This window comes from Nycticebus coucang, chromosome 1, assembly GCF_027406575.1.
Source record: "Nycticebus coucang isolate mNycCou1 chromosome 1, mNycCou1.pri, whole genome shotgun sequence".
Taxonomy (NCBI): Eukaryota; Metazoa; Chordata; class Mammalia; order Primates; family Lorisidae; genus Nycticebus; species Nycticebus coucang.
In genome coordinates, this window is record NC_069780.1 from 153796719 (window position 1) to 153824592 (window position 27874).

The following is a 27874-nucleotide window of genomic DNA, read 5'->3' on the forward strand; positions in this document are numbered from 1 at the left end:
GCCCCACTTGAAACCCCAAGGACTTCAGGGATCCCAGCACAGCTGTAACCCTTCCAAGGCACGTCCAATTTAGAAAGAAGATATTTGTGGTTTCAGATATTCTCTAGACTTAGTTCACTCTCAAATTCAGTTTAAAGCTGTGTTGAGCTTTCTGCCCAGGAAACCACCCTCTCCCTTCTACACGTTCACAGACTCTTCCTTAGATGTACTCTCTGTGTTTCTAGTTCTCAGTTCGAGTACTGAGCGTCCCACTTATTTATGCTTCCTTCAAAATCTTGGGTTTTATGAAAGGAGAGATGACAGTCTACCTATGACTCAAGTTCTTTAATTTCCCATCCAGGTTTTAATCACTTAAGACAAATTCTATCTTTCTTGTGTGTATCCTTATATTTGTTTTATCCTACTTGACTTTGATTGTATGATTTTTTTTTTTTGAAGAATAATTGCATCTCAGTACTAATGAAGCTGTGTTTTGACAGGGAATTTTCTCAAGATTACCTATGCATGGCTCCAAATAACTTAATATGTAATTTCTGATAATTCAGGGCATTGGTATATGGCTTTAAAATAATAATTCAAGTTATTATACTTCAAGTCTGCCAGAGTTATTATAGACTAAAGGAAATTACCTTAATGAGTGATTTTTCTATACAAAGAATTTCTTTGTTTAAAGAATCGAGTTGAAATGCCCAAGTATCATAATTTAACGATGTTGTATCTTCACTGGCTGTTGCATTAGCAAGGTAGATGCTTCTCAGAGCACTTTATCTTTCCTGACACTTAACCAATCATGTTAGGAATATAGCCCTTCCACGGGAGGCTTATGTGCCTCTGGTTGTGCTGCCACCATGTCTCTAGTGATCCCTGAGGAGTTCCAGCACATTTTCTGAGCATTCAACACTAACATTGATGGGTGGCAGGAAATAGCCTTTTCCATCACTGCTGTTAAGTGGGTGAGTCAAAGATATGCTCATGTACTGTTGAGGAAAGCAGACATCGACCTCATGATGAGTGCAGGAGAACTCATAGAGGATGAGATGGAATGTGTGATCACCATTATACAGAATCCACACCAGTACAAGATTCCAGACTGGTTTTTGAATAGACAGAAGGATGTAAAGGATGGAAAACATAGCCGGGTCCTGACCAATGTTCTGGACAACAAGCCTGCAGAAGACTTGGAGTGGCTGAGGAAGATTCAGGTCCATAGAGGGCTGCACCACTTCTGGGGCCTTCGTTACCAGGCCACCACACCAAGACAACTGGCTACCATGGCTGTACCATAGGTGTGTCCGAAAAGAAATAAATCTGTAGGCCTTGTCTATTAATAAATAGTTTATGGAGCTGGGCATGGTGGCTCACACACCTATAATCCTAGCATGTGGGAGGCCGAGGTGGTGGATTGCCTGAGCTCACGAGTTTGAGACCAGCCTGAGCAAGAGGGAGACCCCATCTCTAAAAAAGTAGCTGGGCATTGTGGCAGATGCCTGTAGTTCCAGTTATTCGGGAGGCTGAGGCAAGAGAATCTCTTAAGCCCAAGAGTTTTAGGTTGCTGTGAGTTATGATGCTACGGCACTCTAATAAGGGTGACAAAGTGAGACTCTGTCTCAAATAAAAAAAAGTTGATGTACCCCCCTAAAGAAAATAAAGAATATAAAAATAATTTTGGTATAGTATTTTAAGAAATTTTAATCCTGAAAATGGGTTAAAAACCTTACAATTTGATTTTAATTTCTTTCAGATGTATTAATGGTACTTTGGTTATTTTTTTAAAAGAATCCTTATCTTTTAGAAATATATACCAAAATATTTACCATTGGAATTATGTAATATGTGAGCTTTGCTTTAAAATAATGTGAAGGAGAAAGTGGGGTGAGGCTGCATTAGGCTACATTGGCTAGGATTGATGGTTGTTGAAACTAGTTAATGAGATTCATCATACTTTTAGAATTATATGTTCAAAATTCCCCATAATAAAGATACCAGGAATATAATCTATCATTTATTTGATGAACATCAGAAACCCTGCAGTACTGTTAGAGATGAGCTAGTCCATGGTGCATTAAATCTGAACTGCTATGCTTATGATTTTTGTTCTTTGCCTTATTTTCTTCCATACTTATTGATTTCTTCTTCTCTCTGTTTTATGTTTTTAATCTCTTGATTTAGTCTCTATGGTAGCTACCTCTTCTTGTTGTTGTCCCAAGCCTGGTAGTGTCTAGTAGATACTCTGCCTTTTCCGTTGCCCACATAGGAATTTACTACTTCTAATATGGTGTGAGCAAGAGCCAAGAAACTAAGTGTGATCACAGTTTTTTCTAGGCAAGATTTCTGTGTGGGCCTGAAGGCCTTTTAGAGTGTTAAGTTTATGAGCTTCAGGATGCTAATTTGGGCGCACTTCTATTGGCTGCCTCGGGGCTTCTCATTTTTTTTTTTTCCCCCAAACTATACCCCAGATAGTTGAGGCAGCCTATAAATCAGAGGTGTCCAACCTTTTATTCTGGTGTACATTGGAAGAATAAGAGTTATCTTGGGCCAGACATTAAACATACAAGCACTAACAAAAGCTGATTAGCAAAAAAGAACCCTGTGCATATTTTTGTGATATCCACTAGGACACCCCTGCTGTAAATGTTTAGCTATATTGTGAAAACAATCATGTATGTTGAGAGGTGTAAAGAGGGGTCAAGTTTTTTTATTTTTAATTCAGTGAGAATGATGCTAATAAAATTTATTGACAAGAAATTCAATTTTCCACTTTTTATTAATACTTTAAGTATCAGAAAAGTAAATATGCTTTGTTGGGAAATATTTGTATGGCTCAGGTAGGTTGAAGCCTAAATAACATAGTGTCATAAAGATATCATCAACTCAGTGACCTACCAGACTATGAGCTCATGAGTCTGGAAGGAATCAGGTTTATTTGGTTTGCCGCTGTGTTCCTGATGCCCCGTGTTAACATCTGATATATAGAAGCCACTCACATACTTGTGTATTGATTAAGTGAATAATAACATAGTTATTTTAAATTCAACACACATGAATTGTGTGAAGATTATGTGCTGGTTCCTATAGTAGTTCCCTAAATAAAATACCTAGAAGAACTGGTCTCAAAACGTTAAGTACAGAAAGCTGTCAGCCAGAGGCAGTCGTGAAGACCTGGATGTGTAAAAGCATGCGTTGTTACAAGTCTACTTCTTTAAATCAAAGATATATTCAATTTGCTCTAGGATCACAAAGGATGGAGAAAGCCATTTTGTAAAAATAAAGTTAAGGCTTCACAGGGAGCTAATGTTTGGGTTTAGAGTTGGATGTACTTAGACATTTTCTAGGGAAGCTGTGATTGGAAGAGAAGAAAAATATCCAGGGAAATATGCCAGTTGGTGTCTTAGTCCATTTGTGTTGCTATAGCAGAATACCCAAGACCGGGTAATTCATACAGAATAGGAATGTATTGTCTCATGATTGTGGAGAGTGAGAAGTCCAAAAGCTTGGTGCTGGAATGTGAAGAGGACTTTCTTACTGCATCATCCTATGGCAGAAGGTGGAAGAGTGAAAGAGTCAAGAGCTCAGACTCACAATCTCAAGCCCTTTTGTAGTCATCATTAATCCATTCATGAGGATGGAGCCCTTCTCACCTAAACACCTCCTGTTAGCCCCCATCTTCCAGTGCTGTTACCTTGGGGATTAAGTTTCCAACGCATGCTTTTGTGGGGGATACATTCAGATCATGGCAGTGGAGTTTCAAAGTGTCCAAGAGCTTGCAAAGTGCACTGGGCAATCTTGATTATTGACTAATAGGAATAAGGGTTAAAGGTTAAGAATGGCTCTTAAGATTCATGATTTCAATCTTGGCTGTTAACTCCAACAGGGAATTCAGGAGGCTAGGTTGGAAAAGAGTGCATAGCAAGAAGGAGTTTATTTATGGACATCTTAAGTTTAGAATACTTGTGATAAAAGGGAATATATGATAAACAGTAAGAAATAATAGTATTGATGTTCAGGAGAAAATTAAATGAGAACATTTGAACTGAGTGTTTTCATGCCGTTAGAGGTAGCTGACACAATGCGAGTAGAGACCTTCCCAAGAGGATGTTTAAAGGGATAAGAAATAACTTGATGAACAAAATTCTGGGGAATATCAGCAGAGGTCATTCTTAACTGGGGATCTGTGCACTCTGAGGGCTGAGACCATGTCCCTTTCATTTTCTTATCTGTGAAGTACAGTGCAGCACAAACCATGGCACTCAGTAAACCCTCACAGCAACTTTTTTTTTAAATATTGCCTTGAAGCATTTTGAGAATACAGTAAATGCTATTGACTATAGCAATAATGGGTTGCCAATAAGGCCAATGGTAAATTTATAAGTTTTTTTTCTCTTTAATTCATTAATCTACTGTGGATGTTTCTACCTAGCTGCAAATTTATTTTAAACTGTACGTTATCTTATTACTATGTAACAATTTACCGCAAACTTGGAGCCTTAAAACATGTTTTCTCAATAAGTTAAATATAAAATTACCATATGATCCTGCAGTTTCATGCCTAGGTAATATACCCGAAAGACCTGAAAATAGGGATTCACCAATATTCGGTAGCAACTCTATTCACAGTAACCAAAATGTGGAAACAACCCACATGTCCGGCAGATGAATGGATAAACAGAATGTGGTGTACCTATACAATGGAATATTATTCATCCCTAAAAGGATCTCCATCTAAGTTCTCTTGTATTGACAGATTCAGTTCTTTGTGGAAGAAGTGGTGATGTTAGACTGAGGAACTCAGTTCCTAGGCAAGCTGGTGGCCAGAGAATGCCCTCAATTCCTTGTCATATGCCTCTTCAGCATGGCAGTTTGCTTATAAAACCTTGAAAACTAAGAAGGCAATAGAGAGAATCTAACAGCAAGATGGACATCCAGTCACCTTGCCACTTTCTGTTGGTTACAAGCATGGCTCTTGGCCAGCTCACACTCAAGGGAGATTACACAAAGGTGTCAATACCAATAGGCAGAGATTCTTGGAATTCATCTTAGAGTCTACCTATCATACATGAGTAGCCTTCACCATGCAGTGTTTCGGTGGGGCTTTGGTAATTTACCTGAGGATGACCTCATGCTCTTTCTGACAGAACTTTCTTCAAGTAAATCCAAAAATAATTTATTGAGCACCCATAAGTCTTTGTGGCAGATATTAAGGAAAGGCATGATCTTTGGCTTTTGTGAAAAGACAAAATACAGGTTATTCTCTTGATGCTGTCTCCTTTGTATAGAAAGTTTTCTTAAACATCGATTAAGAACACATGACCTTAGGTTGATTTGTGCTAAGACGATATTCATAATGTATGTGTGTATATTGAATAAAATCTGATTTTTGAGGTTTATAACCGTTTTTCTAATTAAAGAAAGGATAAAATCTTAAAGGGTAGAAACCAAAGAATGGGGATAGTATGGGTAATGTGTTTGTCCTGTGCTAATTTTTTTTTATGTTTAGTCATTTGTACAAAAAGGGAAACTATTCAAAAATAATAACAAGTCTTGATATGTTTTAATGTCTATGATAAATGTTTTAAAAACAATTAAAAAAACAGACATTGATGGTCTGTCACTCAAGTTTGATGGCAAACTTAAGCAGATTAATGTAATTTTATAGACGTCTACCCCATAGTTGTTTTCACCTGTCTAGAATAAGAAAGGCATGAGAGGAATGATATCTGTGAAAATAAGTTATAATCTAACATCAGACTTTTAAGAAAATTCATCATTGTAGAACCCTTCTGGATACCTAATGTTTCTTCTCATGTAGTCTGTTCTCTGTCCTCAGGCAAATATATTCTTTAACTATCCCAATCTAAATAAAATTTAGACAGTAGGCTTGGCATCATTTAAATTGCATTGTCTCTCTTTTCTTCTGCGTGTATTCTTCATGGGAAACTGTATTTGGAAGTGAAGTGCTTGACCTCAGGCAGTGTCTCAAACTCATTTGTCTTCTCTCTGGCTAGTATACTGATTCCTTATCTTTTTATGTTATGACACTGTTTCCAAATGCTGCATGACACATCCACACTTATATTTTAAAGTTAATTAAAACTAATTTCAAGAGTTCGACTTCTTGAGGTAATAACATACATCCCATAGCATGAGCCAGAAGGTTGGCAATTACTGATTTAGTGATATGATTAAGTGTGAAGAAATCTGTTGAGTGGTATAAGTGATATAGTGAGCTAATCTTATTTTTAATATGTAGCAATTGTGTAATAAAGGAAGTCTGATGGCTTTAAGATAGTATTTTAATTTTCATTTATCCAGCTTCAGTTACAGAAATCATTCATTTAGGATTATCTGAAACAGAGTGATCATATCCCTAGCATCCTCTTTATCATGGCAGTTTCAAAGCACAAGGAGAAAGCTTACTTCTGAGGACAGACACAAAGGAGCTGCGCTGCTTTTCAAAGACATATAAAGAGAAGAAACAGTATTTCAGATAAATACAAGAGGAAGTGAGGGAGTGAGGAAAAGTAACTATGTAAAAAAGAGACTGCTTATATTCAAATCCATGGGCAAATAGTCCCATTTTTTTTTTCATTCATTTATCCGTTTGCTTAATCAACAAATACTCACTGAATGCCCTGTGCCATATACTATGTAATACCTGGAGACAGTGGTAAACAGGACAAACATGGGGGATCCTGGGACGCTTTACCAAAGTTAATTAGTAGAGCAATGGAGACAGCTGAAACTGGAATGCTTAGGCAAAAGGTATGAGAAAGTGAGTTATAAACAGTTATAAGAATTCCTGAGAAGATACTAGATTATAATTTAGGTTCGTGTTTGCTTTTCACCTATTCATGATTCAATTACGTTAAATATTTTTCTTTCTTTCTTTCTTTCTTTTTTTGAGACAGAGTCTCAAGCTGTCTCCCTGAGTGGAGTGCCGTGGTGTCACAGCTCACAGCAACCTCCAACTCCTGGGCTTAAGCAATTCTCTTGCCTCATCCTCCCAAGTAGCTGGGACTACAGGTGCCTGGCACAATACCTGGCTATTTTTTGATTGTAGTTGTTGTTGTTTGGCAGGCCTGGTCTAGATTTGAACCCGCCAGCTCTGGTGTATGTGGCTGGTACCTTAGCTGCTTGAGCTACAGGCGCCGAGCCTACATTAAATATTTCTAAGTAGTCCTTAGCAGGAAAAGAAAAAAAAAAGCTCTTGCCTACGTATGGCAGCCTGAGCCATATGAGCCATTAAAACAATGGCCCTGAGTTTTGGTCATCTATGCCTTTGTAACATAAGAGGGGGAAATGATGTGAAGCATAATAATAGCTTTGTATGAATACCATATAACATCAGCCTTGTAGATACAGCTACTCTGAAAAGTATGCACATTGACGTGCACACACAGATCAGTTTGTGATCGTGATTAACATATGTCGTAAGAGAGTGTCATCTGCATGTTACCTTGTTATACTGAAAGAACACGAACATGATAAACTTCTTTTTTGGTGTTGGACAGGGAAAGAAATCTGGATGGCAATGAAAGAAGAAGTAATTAGATAGTAGAAAGTTCTAGATGTTGAGGGTGATACAGGATGTGGAAGAAAGTTACTAGAAAAGATGAAAGGGTCCATCCCAAATACAAATTTCGTTGATTTTTATAACATTGGTTATCTTGGGAATTTCAGAGAGGCTATTCTTCTTTGCCTGTTTTATTCAGTGACTGATAGACTTTTCCTTCCAGACCTTAAAACTCACGTTTGTTCAGTAACTTAGTAAGTCATAGAATTAAATGGTGGCCAACTAATAGCAACAATAACTACAAAAAGACCATAAGAACATTTAGCATATTCTAAAACTATGCCAAAAAGTTATCTCATGTCATCCTTACAACGAGGTACCAAAATATTATTGTATTTTTTCCTTTGTATTGAGAGGAATACTGAGGTTTGGAATAATGGAGCTGATTATCCAGGGTCACTCAGATGATATGTAGCAGAGTCCTGCTTTGGACCCAGTGAGTCTGACTTCATAGTTCATGCTGCCATCATTCTCTCAAGGCTGAATCCAACGCCAATGCATTGTCTTGTTTTCATGGAAAATTGTGTGTTGAATACTGAAAAAAATTGGAACCGCTGGAAAATTTTGGAACATACCTGATTTCTAAACTTAGAGCTGCTTGTATTTATTTATCACTTGTAAATAAAGCACATTGATTTGTCTAACTAACCACATAATTCAAATTATATATTTTAGCTTGCATACGTTATTAAATTAGACATTGGTGTTACCTTTCTAAAGTCTAGATTGTTCCTTTGCCATTCACTATGTTATACTTACTGAAGCCTTGATGTAATCCTGGCTAGCCTTCTTAATCAACAGAGTGACAACAACCAGAAAACAGGGAAGGTTCATGCAGAAAACTGACCTCTTGCTTTGGGAGCTGTGATAAGCAGTTCTATCAAGAATGAAAGAGAGTGTTAAAAAGATGAAGAAGTAAATATGGATGGAATCAAATAAGGTTTTATTACATGAGTCAGTTACATAGCAGTGACTTGTTTTGATATTGTTTAATCACAGAAGGAAAATTGCAAATTTATTCTACTTCTGAGCATCAAGGCGTACAGCCTGTGACTCTAAGACTTTGTAAAGAATGAAACATCAGATCCTTTACACTTCTTCTATGGGCTATGCGTTTGTCTTAATCTAGAATCTCATACATTTGTCAGTGTTGTCACAGAGTTGGTAAGTTAAAGTTTCTGATAAAAAATAAATCCTGGTAGGACAAAAATGTCAAGCTTTGTTAGAATGCAATAACATTTCCACAGTATTAAAAGATCTTATTCCACCCTGGGTATGTAACAAATATATTTTACTTGAACCAGAAAATCCCCATTTTGGCTCTTCCCAATTTGTTGCTTTGGTCAATAGCAGTTTTAACAAAATTGTTCCCATACCAGCTTTTCTAGTCTGGCCACCAAATTTTCCAGAATACCACAAAGTACTTTGCTTTTTGTGTCATGCCAGTATCTCAGGAATTTGCTGCATAGTAAACATTTGAAACTATGCAAACTGTGATCACCTTGGGGTTTGTGGGTCTTCTAGCCAGTCAACCCCTTTGCTTTTGCAGGAGTACAGAGGGGAACATTTTCCCAGAACTATTCCCACAGCTTTTCTTTCTGTCCTTTTCGTTTCTTTTGGCTACTAATTCTGTTGGGCATTAGGACCGTGTTAAAGGATCACAAGTAGGCTAGAATCAGAAAAGACCTCAAAGAGCACATTTTCAAGTATACTGCTAGAGGCGGTAGCTAACACCTATAATCCTACCACTCTGGGAGGCCCAGGTGGGCAGATCGCCTGAGCTCCCAAGTTCAAGACCAGCCTGAGCCAGATCAAGACCTCCCTGTCTAAAAATAGCCAGGCATTGTGGCAGGCAACTGTAGTCCCAGCTGCTTGGGAAGCTGAGGCACGTTAACATTAACACATTAACATGTGTTTCATATTGTTTCAATATACTAAAACACGTTTCCAGATATTAAAACAGGACTCTGAGAAAGTTGAAGCGATGAATAGAATGAAGCTTTATTGTATGTGTTTAAGAAATTCTTAATATCTGGTGTCACGTGAAAGATCTCTTGCAGAATTAGAATCATATGCTAATAACTGTACACAAGCTACTATCGACCAAAAAGATAGGTTATTTTTATATCATGGAATGATTTTCTGGGTAAATACCATTAATACATTGTACATTTGAGGCATCAGAATAAATATTTTATAAAAGATTAGGGTTTTTTGGTTTGTTTCTACACAGAATCTCACTTTGTCACCCTCAGTAGAATGCTGTGGCTGTGGTGTCATAGTTCACAGCAACCTCAAACTCATGGGCTCAAGCAATTCTCTTGCCTCAGCCTCCCAAGTAGCTGGAACTACAGGTGCCCACCACAATGCCCAGCTATTTTTAGACAGGGAGGTCTTGATCTGGCTCAGGCGATCTGCCCACCTGGGCCTCCCAGAGTGCTAGGATTATAGGCGTTAGCCACTGCCTCTAGCCAAGAGATTAATTTGTTGAAAGATATTTATCGAGTTTCCATTATTTGTAACACTTTATGTTATATATGTTCACAGTATGGAGATGAGCCAGACATATAAATGCACAAAACTCTCATATGGCTGTTTTGGTCTAATCAGGAAGATGAAACGTACATTTAGATGACAGTGCCACAGGGTAGAAAATATTATGAGGACGATCAAGGGAAACAGACTAAAAGTTTCTGAGAAAATATTTCTAGCTGGAAGATCAGGTAAGGGTTGGTGTATAGTAGGTGACAGTCACTGTGGCCCTTGATGGGCATGTAGTGGTTTGAATGTCCAAGAGCTAAGGGGAGAATTGATATGATCGAAGTCAGGCAGAAGAGTTAACCAAGCCAAATGCACTGGGCTGAAAAACTTGAATCTAGTCCAGGAGAGCAAGAAGTTACGTTTGTGGAGTATACAAGGAGATCAGTAGAGAAATGTGGCAGAAATGGCAAAGTGGACCCAGATTACGGAGAACTATAATTGCTAAATCAAGTACTTTGGGAACTGCAATTTATAGGCATTTAATATTTTTTGAGCAGAATGGTAATATAATTCATGCTAGTTTTTTGGATAGGTGTCTTAGTTCATTTTGTGCTGCTCCTACAGACTGGGTAATTTACAAACAATAGAGGTTTATTTGGTTTATAATTCCAAGATGGAGAGACTTCATCTGCTGAGGATAGTCTTGCCACATTATAACATGGCAGAAGGTGTCGCACGGTGATGGAGCGTGAGAGAGAATGCACACAGGCACAGACCCTCGTGACCTAATCACCTCTTAAAGAGTTGTTCAGAGCAAATTCCAACTATAGTGATAAATAAAAATAATTTAATTTGATCTGTGCAAAGATCAATTAGGCTATCCTGGTGATCCAGGTGTCAGGTGAGGAGGATGTGAATCAGAGTGAGAACGTGGATTTGGGGCAGATGTCAGAATGCAGGCATAGTCTTCAAGTATACTAGGATTAGCCAGTGAAGGTAGTGATAAAATTGTGTTTTGAGTAACACAGACATCCAGAATATGTGTTGAGGGAGGATAAAGTGAGAGGAGGGCATTGGTGAATCAGCTTGTATAGTGTTTAGAACATGGTTTTATGAAAGGTAGGCTGAGGGCCACCTGGGTCAGAATCTCCTGGGGGAGCATGCTATTTAAAGTTCAGGTTCCTGGGCTGCATGTGTTTACAGTAATCTCTCTAGGCATTAAAATTTGTGACTGCTGTATTAGAGTTCCAACATAAGGAGACAAAGGAAATTAATAGAATTTCTGTATGGGCCTCTAAATTTTGGGATTCCTCTCCTGACTCCAGCTCTCCTATCTTTAGACATGAGACAGAGTGAGAGTAAAGATAGTTGAAGATTTTTATTCCTGCTGTAAAGTAACTCTTAAGTTGATGGCTAAATCTTAGTAAATCTTAAATATCTCTTCTACATGTTAAAGACCATGTGTACTGACAGCTCTAAAACCTCTCTGGGGTCTCAGGCCCCTTTACTCTTTTAAAAACTATTGAGGCCCTCAGAGGCCTTTTATTTATGTGGCTTACATGTATTTATATTTGCTCTTTTAAAAATTAAAGCTGATATATTTAAAAATACTTATAAACTTCTCTAAAAGTAACAATATTAAACCCATATGTTTGTTAACATAAATAACATGTTTTTATGAAAATTAACATTTTGAAAGCAAAAAACTGAGAGGATTGGCAAATCTATTTAATCTGTCTTGAGAAGAGGGCTGGATTCTCACATCTGCTTTTGCAGTTAATCTGTTGCTATATGTTGTTTATGCTGAAATATATGAATAAAATCAAGGAGGGAGAGGTGGAGAAACGAAGAGCGGAGAGAGGGAAGGAGGCGGGGGTGGGGCCTTGGTGTGTGCCACACCTTGTGGGGGCAAGACAGGATTGCAAAAGGGACTTTGCCTAACAATTGCAATCAGTATAACCTGGTTTATTGTACCCTCAATGAATCCCCAACAATTAAAAAAAAAATCTGATCTCATAGGTGTGCAGTTAAAAAGGGAGGCATATTTTAATAGCCTTTTTAGTTAACTACAGATGTTCTCCTTTGATACTATACCAAAATTCTTTTTCTTTTTTTCTTTTTTTTTTATTGTTGGGGATTCATTGAGGGTACAATAAGCCAGTTACACTGATTGCAATTGTTAGGTAAAGTCCCTCTTGCAATCATGTCTTGCCCCCATAAAGTGTGACACACACTAAGGCCCCACCCTCCTCCCTCCATCCCTCTTTCTGCTTCCCCCCCCCATAAACTTAATTGTCATTAATTGTCCTCATATCAAGATTGAGTACATAGGATTCATGCTTCTCCATTTTTGTGATGCTTTACTAAGAATAATGTCTTCCACTTCCATCCAGGTTAATACGAAGGACGTAAAGTCTCCATTTTTTTTAATGGCTGAATAGTATTCCATGGTATACATATACCACAGCTTGTTAATCCATTCCTGGGTTGGTGGGCATTTAGGCTGTTTCCACATTTTGGCAATGGTAAATTGAGCTGCAATAAACAGTCTAGTACAAGTGTCCTTATGATAAAAGGATTTTTTTCCTTCTGAGTAGATGCCCAGTAATGGGATTGCAGGATCGATTGGGAGGTCTAGGTTGAGTGCTTTGAGGTTTCTCCATACTTCCTTCCAGAAAGGTTGTACTAGTTTGCAGTCCTACCAGCAGTGTAAAAGTGTTCCCTTCTCTCCACATCCACGCCAGCATCTGCAGTTTTGAGATTTTGTGATGTGGGCCATTCTCACTGGGGTTAGATGATATCTCAGGGTTGTTTTGATTTGCATTTCTCTAATATATAGAGATGATGAACATTTTTTCATGTGTTTGTTAGCCATTCGTCTGTCGTCTTTAGAGAAAGTTCTATTCATGTCTCTTGCCCATTGATATAAGGGATTGTTGGCTTTTTTCATGTGGATTAATTTGAGTTCTCTATAGCTCCTGGTTATCAAGCTTTTGTCTGATTGAAAATATGCAAATATCCTTTCCCATTGTGTAGGTTGTCTCTTTGCTTTGGTTATTGTGTCCTTAGCTGTACAGAAGCTTTTCAGTTTAATGAAGTCCCATTTGTTTATTTTTGTCGTTGTTGCAATTGCCATGGCAGTCTTCTTCATGAAGCCTTCCCCCAGGCCAATATCTTCCAGTGTTTTTCCTATGCTTTCTTTGAGGATTTTTATTGTTTCATGCCTTAAATTTAAGTCCTTTATCCATCTTGAATCAATTTTTGTGAGTGGGGAAAGGTGTGGGTCCAGTTTCAGTCTTTTACATGTAGACATCCAGTTCTCCCAACACCATTTATTGAATAGGGAGTCTTTCCCCCAAGGTAAGTTCTTGTTTGGTTTATCAAAGATTAGGTGGTTGTAAGATGTTAGTTTCATTTCTTGGTGTTCAATTCGATTCCAAGTGTCTATGTCTCTGTTTTTGTGCCAGTACCATGCTGTCTTGACCACTATGGCTTTGTAGTACAGACTAAAATCTGGTATGCTGATGCCCCCAGCTTTATTTTTGTTACTAAGAACTGCCTTAGCTATACGGGGTTTTTTCCGGTTCCATACAAAACGCAGAATCATTTTTTCCAAATCTTGAAAGTACGATGTAGGTACTTTGATAGGAATGGCATTGAATAGGTAGATAGCTTTGGGAAGTATAGACATTTTAACAATGTTGATTCTTCCCATCCATGAGCATGGTATGTTCTTCCATTTGTTAATATCCTCTGCTATTTCCTTTCTGAGGATTTCATAGTTTTCTTTACAGAGGTCCTTCACCTCCTTCGTTAGGTATATTCCTAGGTATTTCATTTTCTTTGAAACTATGGTGAAGAGAGTTGTGTCCTTAATTAGCTTCTCATCTTGACTGTTATTGGTGTACACAAAGGCTACTGGCTTGTGGACATTGATTTTATATCCTGAAACATTACTGTATTTTTTGATGACTTCTAGGAGTCTTGTGGTTGAGTCTTTGGGTTTCTCTAAGTATAAGATCATGTCATCAGCAAAGAGGGAGAGTTTGACCTCCTCTGCTCCCATTTGGATTCCCTTTATTTCCTTGTCTTGCGTAATTGTATTGGCTAGAACTTCCAGCACTATGTTGAATAGTAAAGGTGACAGAGGACAAGCTTGTCTGGTTCCAGTTCTAAGAGGAAAAGCTTTCAGTTTTACTCCATTCAGTAAAATATTGGCTGTGGGTTTGTCATAGATAGCTTCAATCAGTTTTAGAAATGTGCCACCTATGCCTATACTCTTCAGTGTTCTAATTAGAAAAGGATGCTGGATTTTATCAAATGCTTTTTCTGCATCTATTGAGAGGATCATGTGATCTTTATTTTTGCCTCTGTTAATATGGTGGATAACGTTTATGGACTTGCGTATGTTAAACCAGCCTTGCATCCCTGGGATGAAGCCTACTTGATCATGATGAATGACTTTGTTGATGATAAGCTGTAATCTATTGGCTAGGATTTTGTTGAGAATTTTTCCATCTATATTCATGAGTGAGATTGGTCTGAAATTCTCCTTTTTGTTTGGATCTTTTCCTGGTTTTGGTATCAGGGTGATGTTTGCTTCATAGAATGTGTTGGAGAAGATTCCTTCTTCCTCAGTTTTTTGGAATAATTTCTGCAGTACAGGAATAAGCTCTTCCTTGAAATTTTGATAGAATTCTGGAGTGAAGCCATCTGGACCAGGGCATTTTTTAGTTGGAAGCTTTTTTATTGTTTCTTTGATCTCAGTGCTTGAAATTGGTCTGTTCAGGAGGTCTATTTCTTCCTGGCTAAGTCTAGGGAGAGGGTGTGATTCCAAATATTGATCCATTTCCTTCACATTGTCAAATTTCTGGGCATAGAGTTTCTGGTAGTATTCAGAGATGATCTCTTGTATCTCTGTGGGATCAGTTGTTATTTCCCCTTTATCATTTCTGATTGAGGTTATTAGAGATTTTACTTTTCTATTTCTAGTTAGTCTGGCCAATGGTTTATCTATTTTATTTATTTTTTCAAAAAACCAACTCCTAGTTTCATTAATTTTCTGAATGATTCTTTTGTTTTCAATTTCATTGATCTGTGATTTGATTTTGGATATTTCTTTTCTTCTACTGAGTTTAGGCTTAGATTGTTCTTCTTTTTCCAATTCCATAAGATCTCTTGTGAGATTGTTGATGTGCTCTCTTTCTGTTTTTCGAATGTAGGCATCTAAAGCGATGAATTTTCCTCTCAAAACTGCTTTTGCAGTATCCCACAGGTTTTGGTAGCTTGTGTCTTCATTGTTGTTATGCTCAAGGAAGTTAATGATTTCCTGTTTTATTTCTTCCTGCACCCATCTGTTATTCAACAGAAGATTGTTTAATTTCCATGCCTTTGGGTGGGGTCGAGCATTTTTGTTAGAGTTGAGTTCCACCTTTAGTGCCTTATGGTCTGAGAAGATACAAGGTGAAGTTTCAATTCTTTTGATTCTGTTGATATTTGTTTTGTGTCCCAGGATATGATCAATTTTGGAGAATGTTCCATGGGGTGATGAGAAGAATGTATATTCTTTATCTTTGGGGTGGAGTGTTCTGTATGCGTCTATCAGGCATAGTTGTTCTAGGGTCTCATTTAAATCTCTTACATCTTTGTTTAATTTCTGTTTAGAGGATCTGTCCAGCTCTGTAAGAGGAGTGTTAAAGTCCCCTGTTATGATGGTATTATCAGATATCATATTGCTCAGACTGAGTAAGGTCTGCTTCAAGAATCTGGGAGCATTTAAATTGGGTGCATAAATATTTAGAATTGAAATGTCTTCTTGTTGTAGTTTTCCCTTGACCAATATAAAGTGACCATCTTTGTCTTTTTTGACTTTAGTTGCTTTAAATCCACATGTATCTGAAAATAAGATTGCAACTCCTCTTTTCTTCTGAATTCCATTTGCCTGAAAAATTGTCTTCCAACCCTTGACTCGGAGCTTTAATTTGTCTTTTGAAGCCAGGTGTGTTTCTTGCAGACAGCAAATGGATGGCTTGTGTTTTTTAATCCAGTCAGCCAATCTATGTCTCTTCAGTGGGGAATTCAAGCCATTAACATTTATTGAGATAATTGATAAGTGTGGTAGTATTCTATTCGTCTTATTTGGTGACAGTCCATTGCTTAGTTTTATCTTTTGCATCAGTGTGGAGGTTAGGTTCTGTCCTTTGATTTCTGAATTCTTACTTTGCTGCTGATCCATTGTGGTGGTCAGTGTGCAGAACAGGTTGAAGTATTTCCTGTAGAGCTGGTCTTGTTGTGGCAAATTTCCTCAATGTTTGTATATCCGTAAATGATTTGATTTCTCCGTCAATTTTGAAGCTTAGCTTAGCAGGGTACAGAATTCTGGGCTGGAAATTGTTCTGTTTAAGTAGATTAAAGGTAGATGACCATTGTCTTCTTGCTTGGAAAGTTTCATTAGAGAAGTCTGCGGTCACTCTGATGGATTTGCCCCTGTAGGTCAACTGGCGCTTACTCCTGGCAGCTTGCAGAATCTTTTCTTTTGTCTTGACTTTGGACAGGTTCATCACAATGTGTCTTGGAGAAGCTCGGTTAGAGTTGAGGCGACCCGGGGTCCGATATCCCTCTGAAAGCAGTGTGTCAGACTCTTTGGTGATGTTTGGGAAATTTTCTTTTATAATATTCTCTAGTATGGCTTCCATTCCTCTTGGGGCATTCTTCTTCCCCTTCTGGGATTCCTATAACTCGTATGTTGGAACGCTTCATAAAGTCCCATAATTCTGACAGTGAACGTTCTGCTTTCTCTCTCTTCTTTTCTGCCTCTTTTACTGTCTGAGTTATCTCAAGAACTTTGTCTTCTACCTCTGAAATTCTTTCTTCTGCATGGTCTAACCTGTTGCTGATACTTTCCATTGTATCTTTAAGTTCCCTAATTGACTGTTTCAGTTCCTTCAGGACTGCTATATCCTTTTTATATTCTTCATATCGTTCATCTCTTATTTGATTCTGTTTTTGGATTTCCTTTTGGTTATTTTCCACTTTATTAGCAATTTCCTTCATTGTTTCCATCATTTCTTTCATTGTTTTCAACATGTGTATTCTAAATTCCCTTTCTGTCATTCCTAACATTTCTATACTGGTGGAATCATCTGCAGTAGCTACCTCATGGTCCCTTGGTGGGGTTGTTCTAGACTGGTTCTTCATGTTGCCTGGAGTTTTCTGCTGATTCTTCCTCATGAGTGATTTCTTTTATCTGTTTCCTTGCCCTAATTTTCCTTTCACTTCCTCTTGCTCTTTAAGTTCTCGTGCCTGTGGACTAAGGGTTACAGGACCAGAAGGGTGAGAAGGTTGAAGAGCAAAAAAGGGGGATGAAAGAAAGGAGGACCGAGTGATAAGAAAAAAAGAAAAATGGAGAAAGGAGAGGGGGTGGGTATAAGGAATATTGACAAAAAGAAGAGAGGCACAGAAAGAGGTAGACAGGGCAATATAGGTGTACAGTAGGGTACTTTGACACAACCTTAAAAAACCCCACATTCTGGGGGTGCCCAGTTGCGTGTTTCCCTTGAGGTCAGCAGCTCTTTGCTAACCTGATCAGACACAGTACCCCACCTCCACCAAGTAGAGAGGAAAGACAAAAATGCTATAAATCAAAGCAAAAGAAGCAAACAGAAAACTTTACAGGGATAAAATTGGGTGAAAAACCAAATTATATCGGTAGAAACACTAGCAAAAATGAAGTTGAAGTTATTAAAAAAGGCAGCAATGGGAAATTATAATTAAACTAGGAAAATTGAGAAAGAAAAAGGGATCTGTGTGGAAAAGATTGAAATTAAAAAAACAAAAGAACATCAGCAACGTCAAAATAAACAAAGAAAAAAAAAAACCAAACAAAAAAAAAAGAAAAAAATACACAACCAAAAACAAAGCAGTTTGTATATTTTATTGAATATTGTCTGGGCAACACGTGGTCTTCTGGGGTATGAGATGTTAGTCACAGTTCTGATACGACTGGAGGCTGCTGATTTCTCAAACCCCAGCAGGTAGACACCCTAAATCTCTCTTCAGCCTACTTAAAAGGCACTTTGAACTTGTAAACTTGCTGAGCAGAAGCTTTCCCAGCTTTCTCGCTGGAATCGCTGCTGAAGTGGCTATCCACTTACCCAGTGTGCCAAAACCGGTCTCACTCTGCCCCTAAGGGTTAGGGCTGCAAGGTGGCTCAAACCCCACCCTTAGGCTACTTGGTTGCTGCGTTACCAGCTCCCACCTGTTTCTAGCTCTGCGACCCTGAGGGCGGAGCTTGCCGGGGCAGATCACTGACAATGGATCCATGTGACCCACTGCCAAACACTATTAGCTCCGTCTGGCTCAGCGGCTCAGACTGGGGCCCTAGACAACGGCCAAAGTTCTCCGCACTCCCGCTCAGTCCTTCCCCAAGGCAGTTCAACTCAGTGCCAAGTCCAAGGACATCAAAAGAGTTCACAGGTAAGGCCTTTCTGGTTTGCAGTCTCGCTGCTACTGAACTTACAGTTGTGGGCGGGTTTAGATGGATTGAACACACGCGAACCACTTGCCGGTTTTCCACTGTTTTAGTCCTCCTCTTGTGGTCCAGAAGTCTCTCGCTGACTCCCTGTATCTTCATAGGAGGGATGATAGGCAGTTCCCACCAGCCAGAGATGCCTGGAGTCCTATCTCCCCAGACTCACGGTGCCCAGATGCAAGGAAGCTGTTACTCGGCTGCCATCTTGCTCCGCCTCCCATACCAAAATTCTTTAACAAGTGGTAGTTACTTAAACATTAGTTCCAATGCAGAGTCTGAAAACCATATCAATGAACTTTTCATACTGAGTCAATTAACATGCATTGATCTGTATTGTATTTTTGTATATATTTTTTAAAATCTATACGTGATTTCATAACATTGCAATGGTCATTTGTAAAATATTCATCCACTGAGAAATAGATCTTCCAAATGTTAACACATTATCTTATAAGTACCTGTTTTCTGTTAATATTACCACCATTCTCATCATTGACAAGCTGTCAAAGTTACAGGGTAAAGGTAAGTTTTCCAGAATTCTAGCTTTTGCTTGAAAAATGTTTGTCATTGACAACAAATACTATTTGTTTTCTTTGAAATGGCAGGATTAATATCTGTTTTTGGGAAAATATCCATCACATACTGAAATCTGAATAATCACAGTTGTCAGTTGAAATTTCAAGTAAAAATGGAGTTTCCTGGGGTGGGGAGATAGTATAGCATACGACTCAAACTGATTACACAAGTACTTATCCTGAGAACAACTGGCTACTTTGGTATATAGGAAAAATGCTTTTTGTGTATTTCCCATATAGTCACATAGAGTATTTTTTAAGTGTAGGGCAGAGCCCATGTAATAAAACTAATAATTTTAAATTTTAAGAATGTCCCTTATTAGATGAAACAGGCCTTTTTTTTGTTTCCTTTGCAAGCATTTCAAGAATATAGTTACTTCTAGTTGATTGCCAATACCTCTCTGAGTGCTAAGTCATCAGCAGTTTTACTTTCCATCGGTTTTGTACCATAAGTGAAAATAGCAAATAGTGTGTTGGTATAATTATGAGCATAGTTTTGTCTCCTGGGCCTCCTGGAAAGGGTCTCAAAGACTACATTTTGAGAACTGCTGCTTAATGTTAGCAGACTTATTGGCTGTTTTCTGCCAAGGATATGGATGTTACATAAACCAAGTCTTGGTGTTTACTTCCACATAATAACGATTGTATTTTCCATGCTTTATGCTGTCTCAGCCAGTCAACTGGCCTGAATTGAAGCGTAAATGCTATTTTTGGGGTAGCTGAGGGAGGGCCTGTTTGTATCCCACGTAACCCACTTCCTTGGGATCAGACTGCCTTCTAGCAGCCTGTATTTTGGGTTTTTTGTCTAGGGGCTTCCTCTGGCTGCAATAGGCCTTGCCTGGGTACCTTGTGCAGGCTGGAATGCTGGGAAATTAGGGCTTGCCCCTCTTCAGCAGCCCTCAGCCAACCCCTGATGAGGGTCAGAGGGGAGATAGGTAAATAAGACTTGACTCTTCACCCCTAGAGTCTTTTCTGCACTGAATCCCAGAGTTCGGGCAGGATTAAAGTGGTTTCCCACTGTGGTCTCTGGCTTAGTCACCCTCCTTTTGTGTTGATTCCTGTCTCCTGTCCTAGTCTGCCACTGTGATTCCTATAGTTACTTCTCAAACTTTGCCCTCAGGGAATCGGTAGAAGACAGAAGCTATTTGCATGGATCCTTTGCTGACTATCTTTCAGCTTTTGGGAGAGAGAAGAATTTTCTTTTTTTCCCCCTTCCTTACAACATTTTTTAATGATAGATTGTTAATAAATATAGAAATACCTTATTAAGCTAATCTTTTTCAGGCTATGCAGTTAGCCATGTGTCCAGGAGTGTGTTGGGTATATGCTTGCTTATTTTTAAAGTCTGTGAATTCTGAAGGGTTGGCATTTGGACCTGGAGGAAGCTCAGGTATGGGTAAGTGATATTGTCCTCCATAAGCATTAACAGGCAAGGAGTAGTAGACAGGACTTTTAAGCAAGACCAGACACCCCAGATAGTATTCCTCGGGGCTCTCTAATAATTCTCTATTAACTGCTGAATGCAGCCCAGATACTTAGCCTGACCTAGAAAGCCATCCATATTGTCCTCACACTAGCCATGTACTTGTCATTCACATTTTGTATTTCATCTCATTCTCTTCACTGTCCCCCCAAACTGTCTTAACTGTGTTTCCTGCAAGCACCCCTACCTACTTTTGCTGGATACCTTTACTTTTCCTTCTACCCAATAGCAATCTTAAAACATGCATGCTTGTTCATGTGGGGAGTATTCCATCCATTCTAATTTCACTAGAGCTCTCACATTCTCTGGGAAGCAGCATCATTTAGTTGAAAAGAATACATGGTCTTCAGAATCAGTCCAAAGGTTGAATCCTAGATGTGCCAGTTACTAGCTGGACTTAGAGAAAAATGCTTATTCTCTTTTTGTGTGTGTGAGAAAGAGTCTCACTATGTTGCTGTCAGTAGAGTGCTGTGGTGTCACAGCTCACAGCAACCTCAGATTCTTGGGCTTAAGTGATTCTCTTACCTCAGCCTCCCAAGCAGCTGGGACTACAGGTGCCTGCCACAAGGCCTGGATATTTTTTGTTGCAGTTGTCATCGTTGTTTAGCTGGCCTGGGCCGGTTTCAACCTGCCATCCTTGGTGTATGTGGCTGGCGCAGTAACCACTGTGCTATGGGTGCCGAGCCAATGCTTATTCTCTTGTTATTGCCCAACCAGGTTCATCTGCCTGCTGCCCAAGAAGAAGCCAGTACCAAAGACAATAGGGTTTACAGCAGAAAAAGTTCATTCTGTACTAAGTGAGAAGACAGGAGGAATTTCTTTTGTTTTGAGACAGTCTCACTTTGTCACCCTGGGTAGAGTGTCGTGGCATTCATAGTTCACAGCAACCTCAAACTCTTGGGCTTGAGCAATCCTTTTGCCTCAGCCTCCCAAGTGGCTGGGACTATAGGCGCCCGCCACAGCGCCTGGCTAGTTTTAGAGACAGGGTCTGCCTCTTGCTCAGGCTGGTCTGGAACTCCTGAGCTCAGGCAATCCACCTGCCTTGGCCTGCCAGAGTGGTAGGATTATAGGCATTAGCCACCACGCCCAGCTGACAGGAGTAATTTCTCCAGTCTGCCTCCCTGAGAATGGGGGAGATGGTTTTTACACTTGATCTTTGCCAAAAGACCGAGAAGCGATGGAGTTTGTAAAGTCATTTTGGCGGGCAGAAGGTGAGGCAATCAGGGTCTGCTCGTTGGGTGGTATTGGGGTGGAACCATCAGTCCTTTGGTATGGGCCACTGTCTGTCTGTCAGCCCAGAGTTTCTTCAGTGGAGGGTCTGGGACCAGTTAAGTCAATTTCTTTGTCTGGGTGAGTCAGTCACTGGAATGAAGGACCTGTAAGATATCTCTAAAACTACCCCTAGGTTCTGAACAGGTAATGTTCTGCACAAAAAGTTAAGGATCTTTATAACTGACAACTATGTGTGACGCCAAGATAAAGAAGCAAATGAGGGAATAGTGATTATTATCAAACAAATGAGAGGAGGGGGATCATTATTATTTTAGCTAAGCTGTTCTTTCACAGAGTTTTCTAGGTCTTGCCTTGCACCTTTTCATCTTTTTGTGAGGATGGTTTCATGCTAATTTCTTCATCCTTTTAAATCAGGATGATGACGCTTAAAGGTTTGAATGAGATGATATGTGTGGAGTCTACAAGGTTAAGCGTGTGATGCGGTGCGCAGGTGCAGTAGGAGTCGGTGATGACTGTGTGTCAGTCGTCTCTTGTTTCCTATGTGGATTTTCACAGCAGATCTTCCTTGAGTCTGGGGACTTTGGTTTTCTCCAGCTCAACAGTTATCCACTGTGTAGTAGAGGTTTTCCTTCAGCCACACGGAACAAACTTTTATTTTTCATAAGGACTTATCAGTTCCCATTTTTCTAACAATTCTTTCCTTATCTAAGGTGTTTTTGACTGTTTGAAAGTCAAAATAGAACTATACAACTCCCTTTAGAGAGCTTTACATTTTTATACTTGGACCTGTTTTTACCCTCCATCTAGGGAGGGATTGATTTACTTTCTTGTATTTTGGCTTTTATGTGTGTGGGGGTAGGGAAGTCCATGATGAAGTTTGAGTTTCGGTTATGTACACTGTAGTCCTTCCTGAATTCTTAGTATTACAGTTTCTTTAAACAAATTGAGTGTTTAGAAGATGAAAAAAAATGAAAAGAACCACCATTCACAAAGAAGTGAGGTCCCATAGAAAGGAGGGGGGAAGCTTAAAATTATTACTTTCTTCTCCTTTCTCCTCTCCATTTCCCTTTCTCTTAAAGCAGTGGTTCTCAACCTTCCTAATGCCGCAGCCCTTTAATACAGTTCCTGTGAGTCGCGACCCACAGGTTGAGAACCGCTGTTTAAAGTATTATGTATTATAATCGTTACAGTGAACTTGTTCTAAGGCTGCACCCTTCACTAAGATTTGAAGACTCATTTCCCATTCCAGTTCTTTAAAATTGGCTCAGCTCGGTGCCCATAGTTCAATGGTTAGGGCGCTGTCCACATGCATCAAGGCTGGTGGGGTCGAACCCAGCCAGGGCCTGCTGAACAACAATGATGACAACAACAATAACAAAAAATAGCTGGGCGTTGTGGTGGGCGCCTGTAGTCCCAGCTACTTGGGAGGCTGAGGCAAGAGAATCGCTTAAGCCCAGGAGTTGGAGGTTGCTGTGATCTGTGACACGACAGCACTCTACCAAGGGCAACATAGTGAGACTCTGTCTCAAACAAACAAAAAAAAGTAGGCTCTGTATATGGGCCAATTCCACTGAGTTTTCTAAAGGGCAATTATTCTTACTCCCTTTTAATATCTTCAGACTATGCTAAGAGGACAGAGAGAGGAGACAAGCTGAACATCTCATCCTGACTCACTCTGCTCCCATAGGGTGGTTGCTTAGACCTTTTTCAGTTGGTCTCCGGGAAATCATTTTTGGATAAAGGTGACTACATCCCTTCCTATACCAGCAAGGTTCTGTGTTCTTCCTTTCAGAGATAGGATTCGATTTCTGTAAATGATCCAGTTTTATTGGTTTCTAATATTCTTTCATGTCAGCTGTCAGTTATGGAAATACCTATAGAGCAGCATTGTCCAGTGTGGAACTTTAACATTAAATTGAAATAAATCCAATAAACATTTTCTCGGTTGCCCTAGCTACATTTCAAGTGCTTAATAGCCATGTATGGCTAATGGCAACTATACTGGGCAGCACTAGATGTAGAACATTTCATCATTGCAGAAACTTCAATTGGACTGGTCTAGAGATCTGATTTTCTTTTTTGTAGAGACAGAGTCTCACTCTATGGCCCTCAGTAGAGTGCCATGGCCTCACACAGCTCACAGCAACCTCCAACTCCTGGGCTTAAGCGATTCTCTTGCCTCAGCCTCCCGAGTAGCTGGGACTACAGGCGCCCGCCACAACGCCCAGCTATTTTTTGGTTGCAGTTCAGCCGAGGCCGGGTTTGAACCCGCCACCCTCGGTATATGGGGCCGGCGCCCTACCGACTGAGCCACAGGCGCTGCCTGAGATCTGATTTTCTATAGGGATAACTTTGAGTAACTGTTTTTATTGTTGTCCCTTGAATATCCGTATTTTTAAACTCTGGGTCCATCTCTCAAAGAATGATTTTTCTAAGGAACTTATTCATAGCATTTTAATTTAACATGAAGCAACTTACCATTTTTTGGTGGCAAATTCTCCTAAAATTTGCTCAAATAGGCTCAGCTCCCATAGCACAGTGGTTACGGTGCCCCACATACACCAAGGCTTGTGGGTTTGAACCTGGCCTGGGCCACCTAAACAACAATGACAACTGCAACAAAAAATAACTGGATGTTGTGGTGGGCACCTGTAGTCCCAACTACTTGAGAGGCTGAGGCAAGAGAATCACTTAAGACCAAGGATTTGAGGTTGCTGTGAGCTGTGACAGCACTGTACTCTACCCAGGGCCACGTAGTGAAACTCTGTCTCCAAAAAAAAAAAAAATTTGCTCAAATAATGGGTATTTGCTGTGCTTACATAATGAGGAGTCCTTATAAGATAGGTGTTTAGTTCTGCTGTTTTGTGGTGTCCTCATGGACCCAGACTCTGTTTTCCTATTCTGACATCATCGTATAGGTGTGGGTATATCTCTTTCGAGACTGCTAGAAGGCCAGTGCTGTTCAAAGCATCACCTTTTCATCCAAGGAAATCCAAAAGTAAAAAAGTGGCTCTCTTGGGGCATCTCTTTTTATTGAGGAGCAGAATGTTTTCTAGAAGCTCTCTGCATACCTTTCTTAGTTCCCACTTGACCAGAACTGAATCTTATGCCCATGCTGCTACAGGAGAACCTGAGAAAATGAGTACCTGACATTGATTTTTGTTTTGTTTTGTTGAGACAGTCTCACTCTGTTGCCCAGGCTGGAGGCCAGGGCATTAGACTAGCTCAGAGCAACCTCAAACTCAAACTCCTGGGCTCAAGCAATCCTCCTGTCTCAACCTCCCAGGTGGTAGGATTACCGGTGTGAGCCACTGCACCTGGTCGAGTACCTGACATTGTTAACATCTGTAACTCACAGCTTTGCTGTGAGAGTATAAAGACTGAGGACATTTTTTTTTCTGTTGCATTTACTGTTGTGTCCCCAGAACCTAGAATGGTGCCCAATCCTCAGTTAATATTTGTTAGATGAGTGAAATAATAAACAATGCAAGAATGTTGTGAACATCTATAGTATGTCACAGAAATGAACTTACACAATAAGGCCTTGTTATTCTCCTGTCGTTCCCTTTACTCTTACTTGGTACCTTGAACTAGACCTCCTTGGCTCTTAGAGTGAGCTACTGAATTCCCAAGGGTTTCTTGAAGCTTTTGGTAAGGCAGTAGAAGACCTTGGGTAATAAGGACATTTGGTAACTCCCTCCACCTAGCCCCTATGCTATCTTGTAATCTGAAGGTGCAAATTATAGACCAAGTTTTATCATTTTACATAACAATGTAATTTAAGAGATATAGAGCAGGGGATATCTGTCCTTAGAGTAAAAGTGGCCTCCAACTGGTGGTAGATGTCACTTCCTTGTTTGTTACTGCTTTTGGATTTGGTTTGTGGGCAGTAGGCAACAACAGGTGTCCCTAATCTTCCTGATTATGATACTCCTCAAAGCACTTGGCAGCTGGGTTGATGACACAGCCATTTCTCATTTCAACCCGGTGACTAAAGACCACTAACTTGGTCGAAACAACTGTAGTCTAAACCAAACTAGTGTTCACTAACCTGGTCTAAACTGCCCTCTCATTGCTGGTTTCCTTCTCAGTCTGCATTAGGATGGTGCTGCCACGGCCATGTGCAGGAGGCTAAAGGGAAATTTAGGATCCCAAGTTTAGTGTTTATGATGAAAGTCAGAAATTTTAAGATTGGGAGGAAGATTGTAGCCGGAGATTAAAGACAACGGTCTTTTCACTATTTATATTATTCATATGCTATGTCATATAAGGGGCATATTCAATATTTTTTTTATTTTATGTTTTTTTCTTTGCAGTTTTTTTGGCCGGGGCTGGGTTTGAACCCGCCACCTTTGGCATATGGGGCCAGCGCCTTACCCCTTTGCGCCACAGGTGCTGCCCAAGGGCCAGATTCAAAAGTTATGATATTTCTCCTTGGGTTTGTTTCACCCAATAATATTGTCACTGGATGCATTGTTTTATCTCAGTATTTTCAGGTACTTTATGTAGTCCTAAATTTGGCAAATGAAAATACAGTTTATGACTGCCTGACTTGGATTACTAGTCCCATGTGTTTCTTATAGACAAATTCCATTAAAACATGCACCAAATTCTTCTCTTTCTGCTCGACTCTCTGGATGCTGTCTAATGTGTGAGCGTGTTTGTTCCCTCTGATAACAGTTGCAGGCCTCATTGTAATTATTATTATTTCACAGGATTTGAGAGTTTGGACTAAGAGGAATAATGGCTTTCTAAATATCTCTTTAATTTCTAGCTCAGAGACTTGTATGGAATAGGCACTTAATAAATATTCATTGACTTAATTGGTTGTAAATTGTTGATATATTCCATTAATATATAGGCAGTTAGGTATCTGCTGTTCCAATAGGGTTCCATGTTTTTCTTCCTAGCTTATGTAATAATAGAGTTCTTTATTTAGCCTTATTGCCCCTCTGATCAATGATACCTCCATTTCAATCACAGTAGACCAGTGGTTCTCAGCCTTCCTAATGCCACGGCCCTTTAATACAGTTCCTGTGGGTTGAGAACTGCTGCACTAGACCTAAATGTATTTTTATTGTGTAACTTTGGGAAAATTACATAATCTTTTTTTGTAGGAGAAAATGATGAAAGTTCTTATCTCATCAGACGGTCATGTGTAAATTAATACATATAAAACACAGTAACCACCATTTGTGTCAAAACCACTAGTTGGTCAGTTGCAACTGTTGGTTGACTATGGAAGCAAAATCAATGAAAGCATTCTGTGATCATTAATTGGCTGTATGGAATTTATAATAAACCATGCTGTATACTTGTATATTTTCATTATGTGAAAATTGTGTACTATCCATCCTTTATATTAGTAAAATGTATAACAAGTGGGTGTACAGATAAATATGCACACAATATTTTTATTGTTTTAAACATTTACCCCTGGTAACACTGCGTCCTCTTTTGTCCCTCAAGCTCATGGATGGTTCTCCAGCATATGGATAGTGTCTGGATGTAGCTTGTAGCAGATGCTGTTGGTATCCTACCCAGATCTCCTTTACTGGGCCAGTGCATCCATCTCCCAGCTGCTGTGGGTATTGGCTGCTAATGACTCACACCTGTACCCTTCTCCAGAGGACTGCCCTTGGCTGACAGTAATTGCCCCAACCAAACATGTTTGAGAGATTATGAAATCAGGCCCCAGTCCCCTCCTGTTCTCCAGGGGTGGCTCATAGCCAGTGACTATACAGGGGTGCAATAGCGTAGCCCCCTTGCCTCTGGACTGGATAATTTCTGTGGTTCAGTCCACACTCTAGAGTTCCTCATGGCATCAAGCTGGGGCTAAGATTTCTGAAGCATTATCTTTTCTTAGCGCCTTCCTCCCTTCTAGCTTGCTTATTTCAGTCCTGGTTTCTCCTGACAGTATTCCATCTATCATCAGGTGCACAACAAATGCCACCTTGGGCTCTGCTTCTAGGGAACCTAACATAAGACATTGCTAATCTCAG

The 27874-nt window shown here is 39.6% G+C and overlaps 1 protein-coding gene and 1 pseudogene across 2 annotated transcripts in view; both read left to right on the plus strand.

The window, feature by feature from the left end:
- The window catches only part of ARL15 (ADP ribosylation factor like GTPase 15), a 478314-nt gene that overhangs the window by 218557 nt on the left and 231883 nt on the right, over positions 1-27874 (plus strand). The gene's annotated exons all lie outside the window — the stretch shown is intronic.
- Positions 849-1306, plus strand: LOC128585612 (40S ribosomal protein S18-like; annotated as a pseudogene).